The sequence below is a fragment of the Eretmochelys imbricata genome, chromosome 21, assembly GCF_965152235.1.
Source record: "Eretmochelys imbricata isolate rEreImb1 chromosome 21, rEreImb1.hap1, whole genome shotgun sequence".
Taxonomy (NCBI): Eukaryota; Metazoa; Chordata; order Testudines; family Cheloniidae; genus Eretmochelys; species Eretmochelys imbricata.
Genome location: NC_135592.1, coordinates 3,800,504 through 3,810,829, shown reverse-complemented (window position 1 = coordinate 3,810,829; position 10,326 = coordinate 3,800,504). Strand labels below are relative to the sequence as shown.

Genomic DNA, 10,326 nt, shown 5'->3' with positions numbered 1-10,326 from the left:
ATCAAACTGTAGAAAATAAACAGTGACATTTGAGAAGCTTTCTGCCTATGGCATATTCATAAATCTGTAGAAATGTCTGAAGCATGATGGCTTGATCCAGAATTTAAACTGTTCCTAAGCAGCCTCCCACTCTGGCTGCATTTCACTAGGTCTGGTATCTCACTTACTAATAAGTCAGGCTTTTTAAGCATAGACAGCCAAGCAAGACCAACTGTTAAATCAAAGTATCAGAGGGGTAGCCGTGTTAGTCTGGATCTGTAAAAGCAGCAGAGTCCTGTGGCACCTTATAGACTAACAGACATATTGGAGCATGAGCTTTCGTGGGTGAATACCCACTTCGTCTGACTGTTAAATCAGAGAGACACAATACATGTTCTGCTCCTTGTTGTCTGCCAAGTGTATAGATATTCAAAGACCTGGAATTGATAAAGTTCATTAGAAAAGATTAATGGTTCACTTAGGAACAATTCCAGAAGGGAACTGAGCTGAACGTGTAGGTCAGGGAGCTATGAAAGATTAAAAAATATAATTTAATGACTTTTCTTAATATATCATTAAAAATCAGACACTAATAGATTGCATACCTGTTATGGGCCTCACTGAAGTTGCTTTGGGTTTTAGTAATCAGAGGAATAGTCTGTTGTGGTGAAAATTGGCTTCCTTTCCTCTGCATGCACCTCCTTGGAACAATCCTCAATTGAACTCATCAGAATCTGAGGCATGTAAGATGAACACATTTTGCAGTGTAGAAGGATCTTCACTGAAGGTTTATCCAACCCACTTTTTTTTGTAGGGTTCTAGATGAATCTAGTCACGACCCCACCAAAGAACTGGAGAATAGCAGACTGAGGTGAGAGAGAGTGAGAAGTGTTATGGGCAAAGTAGCATTAACCACTGTGACTGCCTAGAGTATTGAACACAATGTCCTTGTGTTTCTCGTATTCGATGGGGTCCACATCCTGAAAGAAATCTCTCCTGAACCCCCTTTTCAAACTATACCCCAGCCTCACCAAGCTCAATTCCAGAAGCAAGCTCCCCGAAGACCAGGACCCACCTACTCAAAGAGGTGCCAGAACAGATACAGCAGTGGAGATATGTCTTCAGGTTTTGTGATGATCAATACCCTCCACAACACGCCTTTCAAGATCCAACATCTGGTGTACCTCGTCCAGTGCACTAAATAGCCCAATAATAACAATATAGGTGAAACCAGACAATCACTGTGCTCTCTAATGAACTCACACAGGAAATCAGTAAAAGACAAAAGCACCATCTCACCCATTGGCAAAAACTTTTCACATAACAGTCACTCTGTGGCTGACTTATCAGTCTTCATTCTCAAAGGAAACCTGCACAAGTTTCAAAAGATGAGTCTGGGAGCTTAAGTTCATGAGTTTGTTAAACACTAAAAATAATGGTCTTAACAACAACGTTGAATTTATGGCTTATTACAATAATCTGTAACCCATTAACCCTCCCTTTGCTGTCCTACGATTGCAGAGATGTAAACAGGCCACTTCACCTTGAATGGTCTCTTACGACATGGCTTACATAACTATTTATGCTAAACAATCTGTTCCATCTTGTATTTAGCTGTGACACTCAGGACTTTTCCCAGACCTGAAGAAGAGCTCAGTGTAAGCTCAAAAGCTTGTCTCTCTGACCAACAGAAGTTGGTCCAATACAAGATATTACCTCACCCACCTTGTCTCTTTAAGACTAAATTGTGCTTTTAGGCACAGCCCTGAGCACTGAATGGAACATGAGCCATGCTGTTCCAGTGGCAGCCTGGAAGGCAGTGTGACTCCAAGTATCGGGGTAGCTGTGTTAGTCTGTATCCACAAAAACAACAAGGAGTCTAGTAGCACCTTAAAGACTAACAGATTTATTTGGGCATAAGCTTTCATGGGTAAAAAACCCACTTCTTCAGATGCATGGAGTGAGAATTACAGCTGCGGGCATAAATATACTGACACATGAAGAGGAGGGAGTTACCTTACAAGTGGAGAACCAGTGCTGACAGGGCCAATTCGATCAGGGTGGATGTGAGCAACTCCCAATAATTGATGAGGTGGTATCAATACCAAAAGAGGGAAAATTGCTTGTGTAGTGAGCAAGCCGCTCCCAGTCCCTATTCAAGCCCAAATTAATGGTATTAAATTTGCAAAATGAATTGTAGCTCTGCAGTTTCTCTTTGAATTCTGTTTCTGAAGTTTTTTTGTTGAAGTATGGCTACTTTTAAATCTGTTATAGAATGCCTAGGGAGATTGAAGTATTCTCCTAGTGGCTTTTGTATGTTACCATTCCTGATGTCTGATTTGTGTCCATTTATTCTTTTACATCGAGACTGTCCAGTTTGGCCAATGTACATGACAGAGGGGCATTGTGGCACATGATGGCATCTATCACATTGGTAGATGTGCAGGTGAATGAGCCCCCTGATGGTGTGACTCATGTGGTTGGGTCCTCTGATGGTGTCACTAGAGTAGATATGGGGACAAAGTAGGCAATGGGCTTTGTTGCAAGGATAAGTTCCTGGGTTAGTGGTTCTGTTGTGTGGTGTGTGGTTGCTGGTGAGTATTTGCTTCAGGTTGGGGAGCTGTCTGTAAGCAAGGACTGGCCTGCCTCCCAAGGTCTGTGAGAGTGAGGGATCATTTTTCAGGATAGGTTGTAGATCATTGATGATGCGCCGGAGAGGTTTTAGCTGGGGGCTGTATGTGATGGCCAGTGGTGTTCTGTTATTTTCCTTGTTGGGCCTGTCCTGTAGTAGGAGGACCCGTCTCGCTCTGTCAATCTGTTTCCTCACTTCCCCAGGTGAGTACTGTAGTTTTAAGAATTCTTGATAAAGATCTTGTAGGTGTTTGTCTCTGTCTGAGGGATTGGAGCAAATTTGGTTGTATCTTAGGGCTTGGCTGTAGACAATGGATCGGGTGATGTGTCCTGGATGGAAGCTGGAGGCATGTAGGTAAGTATAGCAGTCAGTAAGTTTCCAATATAGGGTGGTGTTTGTGTGACTATCGCTTATTTGCACTGTAGTGTCCAAGAAGTGGATCTCTTGTGTGGACTGGTCCAGGCTGAGATTGATGGTGGGATGGAAATGGCACCAGGTGTGCCGTGGCCTCATCAGCGATTCTGTTCCTGACAGCTTGTAGTCCATCCTTGTGTGGCATATTGGTGTAGAGGGCTTCTACATCCATGGTGGCCAGGATGGTGTTATCAGGAAGATCACCGATGCATTGTAGTTTCCTCGGTAAGTCGATGGTGTCTTGAAGATAGCTGGGAGTGCTGGTAGCATAGGGCCTGAGGAGAGAGTCCAAATAGCCAGATAATCCTGCTGTCAGGATGCCAATGCCTGAGATGATGGGGCGCCCAGGATTTCCAGGTTTATGGATCTTGGGTAGCAGATAGAAGACCCCTGCTCGGGGCTCTAGGGGTGTGTCTGTGCGGATTTGTTCCTGTGCTATAGCAGATATAGATATAGCAGACTCCAGAGATACCTCTGGGAGCAACAGGTCCCCCGTTGCTTCCCCTTGATCCTGGAGCACTAGCAGTTTTCTAGCAATAGTAATTAATTCATAAACCTCATACGTATCTATTTGACTCTTACGTTATCACTCACAATTAGCTTTGGGCTCCTGCGGGGAGCTGTATTTCACACTCTGCAAAGGATTTGCAAATGTGATTGAACCTTGCAGGGATCAGATTTCCCAGAAGATCCAATATGTGTATCCACTGGGCACTGAAGTAGACATCCTGCTGCTTATAATACATCCAAATACAATTCTCAGAGGCACACAGTGTCTTTATCAATATCACCCTCTGATGCATGTCTGACTTTAAAGCGGAAACTCTGCTGCAACAGGAGATGGGTGTAGATGACTCCATCAGCAGGATGGACCCCTGTGAAGTATCACAGTGTCTCCACTGCTTAGGGTGCCCTTCTCTGCAATGGGAAGTGCAGTCTTTCAGAAGCGGTGTCACATCTAAGGGCTTTTATCACCCGTAACAAATACATGATCTCAAAGCACTTTTCACAACTGTCATGACAATATCCAATGTGCCTTAGCTGGTGTCTACTTCTGAAGGTTACATTCTGCCTCTAAATTCCTCCTGCAGTTTTCCATATATGGATTCTTCTCTTCTTTTAAGCTCTTGTGCATTGTTGTTATTGCTGGTAGAGGGATTTTTGGGGCCTTGAATTTGAACAGGAACTCATCCTGACCCTGGCATTTTGCATTGGGAACTCTTTACTTCAGTTTCCCCAAGTGTAAAATGGGTACAGTAATGCCTACCACCCTGCCTCTTAGTTCTGTGGGAAGGATTAACTGCTTAACAGCACCTCGAAAATTACAGGGACAGATATTGAGCTTGAGAAAATCAGTGTGGATACAGACCAGCTGAGGATCTGATCACATAATGCAGTCTACAGATGCTTCTATGTATATAATATAAAAATATTTTTAAATGAAGCTTTTTAGTCCCTCTAAAGGATGGCTAGTAACTAGACACATTCCTAGTTTTACAAACTATTTCACTGATCTCTGAGAATAATGAGATGTGTGTATTTGCTATGTAAGTTTCACTATTAGAAAAAGCCAACCATTAAGGAAAATAAAAAACACTTACAAAATTTTATTCTGCCAGAAGCACATAATTAAATTAAATTTAGCTCAGAGGAATTAATCCAGACATTTAAATCCCTCTGCCAACTCCTTAGAAATCCCATATGTACTGCTTTTAAAGGTCCATTTTTTAAAAAATGTTTTGCCTCAATCAAAATGATCCTTTCATTCTTGTGCTACACTGCTCTCTGCTGGCACCATGCTGGGAGTTTCTGTAATATTACAGCTAAATAATGATAATGACCCGCAGCCTTGATCCCACCGATTCTCACTAGCCCAGCAGGGTGTGCTGGTTGGTAGTCAGATGTGTAGATACAATAGAGCACTGCAGGAAGGGTTATTACTTGTTTCAGAGTCAGGCTCCCAAAAGGGCTGAGCTTTTTAAAAAGAATAAATTTGTGGGTGCTTTTTATTTGCCTTTTGTTTTTTGAGCATTTAGGTGGCCACATATTCAAGCTCTTCGCTGCAAGCAGAAGGGCTAGAAACGTCCTCTGTTTCCATGAAAGTGGAGATTCTCACTCGGCACGACTCCAGATATTGTACCACTCATAAAAATATCAGGGTTGGCAACCATGTTGGTGATTCGTCAGTCTGGGTTAGCACTAAAGCAACCCCCAACCCTGATGGTAAGGGCACTGTCTGTCCACTCTCTTTAGCTGATTCAAGGTGCCTTCATCTTAGCAGGTAGAGGCCATTCTCTTGTTGTTCAGGGTGCTGTTTAGCAGTAGCAGCAGCAGCTGCATCTTTAAGGCAAATCCCAAAGCGACGTAGCCTCCTTGCAGATCGAGCGTGTCCCCGGAGATTGATTTCTAGCTAGGTCCTTAAGACAGTATGGCTGGATGTTCACTCTATATCTGTCCTTGGCAATCTTATCACAGCACCATCTGATCACTGACTGTATAGTGGAATTCTTTGGTAAACATGCTTTACTATAATTTTGTTGGTCTTCCATCCGAGCAGTAAATGTTTCTCAGCTGAAATGTAAAACTCTGATCCTGGTTTCTGGTGGCTTCTAAATATCCCATAGCACATTGAACATTCCAAATTCTCTACCTACAATTTTCCTGTTTTAAAATATCTTCCTTTAGCTCCAGGTCAACAATCCCCCAGAAACTCCTGTGGACTTGCTCTCTTGTACGCTGGCTGCTATTTCTATTGGTCTCCGAATACTGAAATGATTTAGGATTTTTCTACATTAGAGATTTTTGCAACCACATCACTACACAGATGTGCAATGTGTAATATCCAGTGTAATGTGCAGCACTGAAGTAACTTACCCACTTTGAAGTCAGGGTAAGTCACATGAGTGTGGGAGCTTGCATCCATGTAACTCCTTAATGTAGATAAACCCTGAGAGACTGTGCTCTGCACATACCTCTCCAGCTCAAGTTTGCAGGCACTGGCAAGGGTCAGCGTGTGCAGGGATTGGACCTGGTGCTGTGAATAGACAAAGGACTGTAGTCTTCAAGGCTATCAAACCAGCAACTTTCACCAGCCATTTTAATTAAGGAAAGCACCCCCCTACCACACACACACAGACACAACCAAACACAGAGATTGTTTAGAGTAAGCTGCCATCATGTTGGGAGTACAGGAATAAAAACTGCTCAGGGGAGGGGGACCTATAGGGCCAGGAGAGTAATTTATACCAGTGCCCAATTTCAGAATGATGATTGAGATGACAATATTTTTCCCTAATATGCAAGATTCCCTGAGTCCTGTTATTAGCGTCTCGGGGACCTATGATTGGAACAGGAATGCTCAGCTGCCTGCCACTGTCCATTGTCGTCTTTCCAAATCACGTCTTCATCCTGCATGTCAAGCTGGACTTCGTTGCTCCAAAACATGGAGACCCTTGGACTGTGCTTGTAATGCCTCCATATTTCCTGCTGCTTGCTTGAGATCACGTGCAAATAGTGTCTGCCTGAGCCTAAAGCATTGCCCTTAAAGATGGGACCCAGGTACAGCATTCAGACCCAGACCTGAATTTCTCCACATTTCAGAGTGTTGTATAGATCCTGGGGTGTGGAAAGAAATGTTTTTTCCTATTACACATAAAGCCACACAAGTTGTGTATAATGGGGCAGAGGGCTGTGTGTTTCCTTCAGTATTTCTACTTCCATCCACAACCCACAAGTGTAAAAAGTACAGCGGGTCTGAAGTTAGAGAAAATTAGACGTTTAACCAGACTCTTGTGAACCTCAAAGTTTTGGGGGTCGATTCTGTTCTCTACAGGTTCTTCTCCTCAGTGTGGTATCTGAGTATCTTCCAGTTGTGTAGTGAACAATGTGACTAACACCTGTCCTGTGTGGTGCGTTCTTTTAGCCTCTCCCTGGGGGGAGGACTGTGTGAGCAGTGTAGTGTTTGATTTGTTTTTTTTAATGTCCACACATCTCTGTGTTTATGTAAGAGAACACAAGTCAAAGATGTGCACCTGACACTTGGAGCATGGGGTGGGGAGGTTTGGGATGGTCCTTAGTTCCTGTGGGAATTTGTTCTTCATTCAAGTTCTGGCACAGATTCACCAGTGTGGGTTAGTGGGAGAGGGGTTCTAGTTATTTTCCAGATGGCTTTGACTGTTCCTAGTAGAAATCCTCTTGATAAACAGAGCAGTTGTTTTATCAGTGGTGATATTTCTTGCTAACTGATGCTGCCATCCAATTATATATTTTGCTAATTCAAATTCAGATTGGCTTCCAAGAGAAACTGACATCAACAACAAAATAAGAATTCCACTGAGGTTCCTTACTAGCAAATTACTGCATTCATCATACATATTGATAATAGCCAAAGCTGTAAGGGGCTTTGGCCTAATTATCAGACTAATTAAAAACAATTCTGTATTCTGATGATTAGAAAATCAGTCAGCTGTAAGAAAACACAATTTTGGAGTGGCGTCTCTTTTGTTGCAAAATTGCAAAGCTTTAAATATGGTTGATGGATGATTTTCACAGCAATCTATAAAACCCTGTTTCCTGCAGTCTCATCACTGGAGGGCCCTGTTGCTGGGGATTCAGTGTTCCAACTTGGGAATTTAATGTGACACACAAATTCTGCATTTGGGCACTTAACACTTAATCACTTTAAATGAGTAATAGTGTAGATTTTCTATTAGGGTCTGGACCTGATATGCAGAAGTTTAGGCATGAAAATGCATCCATAAAACTGTGCTCACAATTGTGTGTCTCATTTGCAGCACAAATATCATAATTTGGGCTTGCAGCTGTGGTCACAGTGCATGTAAAATTACTACCTGTGTCTAACTCTTCATTTGAGCATGCAGTAGTTGTGATTCCACATATGCACACAACTTCTGAGCCTGTATAAAACTGGGTTTGTGGTGAATTTCTTGTGTTCTCCTGATAGGTTTGCCCTTTGTGGTTCCCATGATGCCGCAGAAATAATAGTGCAATAGAAATAAATGATAAGTAAAGCACTCGGAGATCCACTAACACGGGGACTGTGGAAGTGCAAAGCATTAAAATTACTGGGTCAATTCCTAAGAGATGCCAACCTCCTGACCGTCTCACTGGCTTCAATGGTAGATGCAGGTGCTTAGCAACTGCTGAGGCGTTGACCTGAATCACTTATTTTCCTGAACCCTGGAAAGTGAGTTTAGCTTGTTTTAAAGCAACTAACGCGTAATGGTGCTGGGATTGTGCTCTGGAGATGTCTAGCTTCATTTCAATTCTTTTCTTTTGCACCCAAAGACAAAAAATCTTGCTGCCCTGTTGCTCGTCTCCCTGGCAACATGTAGAAGGTGTTTCTCTGTTTTCTTTCCTCTTCTCAAGATCCACAGAAATGTCTCCTGGCAGATCCTCAGCTGGTGTAAATCAGCATAGCTCTGTTGTCTTTGCAGGAGCTGCACACTAGAAAACATGATCCCAACTATCCATACAAGTGATGGGGTTTAAATGATCTGTTACCCCTCAAGAAAGAGACCTTGGAGTCTTTGCGAAATGTTCTCTGAAAACATCTGCTCAATGTCCGCGGCAGTCAAAAAAGCAAATAGAATGTCAGATACTGTTAGGAAGAGATAATTAGTAAGAAAATATCATAATGTCTCTATATTAGAGGTGGCCAACCTGAGCTTGAGAAGGAGCCAGAATTTACCAGTGTACATTGCCAAAGAGCCACAGGAATACGTTAGCAGTCCCTCATCAACTCCGCCCCACTCCCAGCGCCACCCACCCACCAGCAGCCCCACTGGTCAGCACCTCCCACTCCCCTGTTTCGTGGTGTGCAGGAGGCTCGGGGGGGGGGGGGTGGAGTGGGGGCAGGGCCTGTGGCAGAGCCAGGGGTTGAGCACTGAGCACCCCGCGGCACATTGGAAATTTGGCGCCTGTAGATCCAGCCCCAGAGTCGGTGCCTTTACAAGGAGCCGCATATTAACTTCTGAAGAGCTGCATGTGACTCCGGAGCCACAGGTTGGCCACCCTTGTTCTATATAAATCCATGGTACACTCACACTTTGAATATTGCGGGCAGTTCTGGTTACCTCATTTCAAAATAGGTATATTAGAATTGGGAAAAGTACAGAGAAGAGCAACAAAAATGACAAGGGGTCTGGAACAGCTTCCCTGCGGTGAGAGGTTAAAAAGATTGTGACTGTTCATCTTAGAAAAGAGATGAGCAAGAGGGGGTATGAGAGAGGTCTACAAAATCATGACGGGCGTGCAGAAAGTGAACAGGGAACTGTTATTTACTCCTTCACATAACACAAGAACTAGGGGGGGTCACGCAATGAAATGAATAAGCAGCAGGTTTAAAATAAACTTAAGGAAGCACTTCTTCACACAACGCAATCAACCTGTGGAATTCATTGCCAGGGGATGTTGCGAAGCCTGAAAGTATAACAGGGTTAAAAAAAAAATTAGACAAGTTCATGTAAGATAGGTCCATCAATGGCTATTAGCCAAGATGATCAGGGATGCAATTTCATGCTCTGGGTGTTCCTAAACTTCAGACTGCCAGAAACTGGGACTGACAGGGGATGGATCACTTGATTAAATTGCCCTGTTTTGTTCATCCCCTCTGAAGCATCTGGCACTGGCCACTGTCAGAAGACAGGATACTGGCTTAGATGGACCACTGTTTTGACCCACTATGGCCTCTCTTATGTTCTAAATCATGCCTCTTCAGAACCACTGGTTTTCTTTTAACAACTGCTAGTTTTATTCAGATCCATTTACCATGCAGTGAGTGGCCCTGAATTGAATAGCCTATTTTCCCAGAATTCTAAGGTGCAGGGTTAAGAGGCACCTTCTTGATAAATTCATTTCACAGGAAAGCGCATGTGGAAACTTCTATTCCTCTTTCCCCCACCCCACCCCGGATTATTGATGTTGTTCTCAATACTTCTCTGAAGGCCAAACTCTGAATGCAGATGGTGCAGGGGAAACTCGATGGCTCTTGTCTACCGCGTTTAAATAGAGCCATTCTGCTTGTTTCTTTGCTTGATCAACTTTCTTTGATGGCTATTTCTAACACTCCCTCAGTATATTCGTACTCCTTCTAACGCTGCTATCATGATCTTTGCATTGTTTCCCATTCTGAACACAGTAAATACCACACAAAAGCTAAAGATCACAGTGCAGGAAGTGCTGATTATTTTTCTCAAGTTGCTTACTTTTAAACCATGTTCACAAGGCAACCAAGTCATTCTGAGCAGTAAACTTTTAAAAACATTTTACTCACATTTAAT

The 10,326-nt window shown here is 43.1% G+C and overlaps 1 protein-coding gene across 2 annotated transcripts in view; it reads left to right on the top strand.

The window, feature by feature from the left end:
* The window catches only part of CAMK1G (calcium/calmodulin dependent protein kinase IG), a 68,690-nt gene that overhangs the window by 20,405 nt on the left and 37,959 nt on the right, over positions 1-10,326 (top strand). The window lies entirely within an intron of this gene.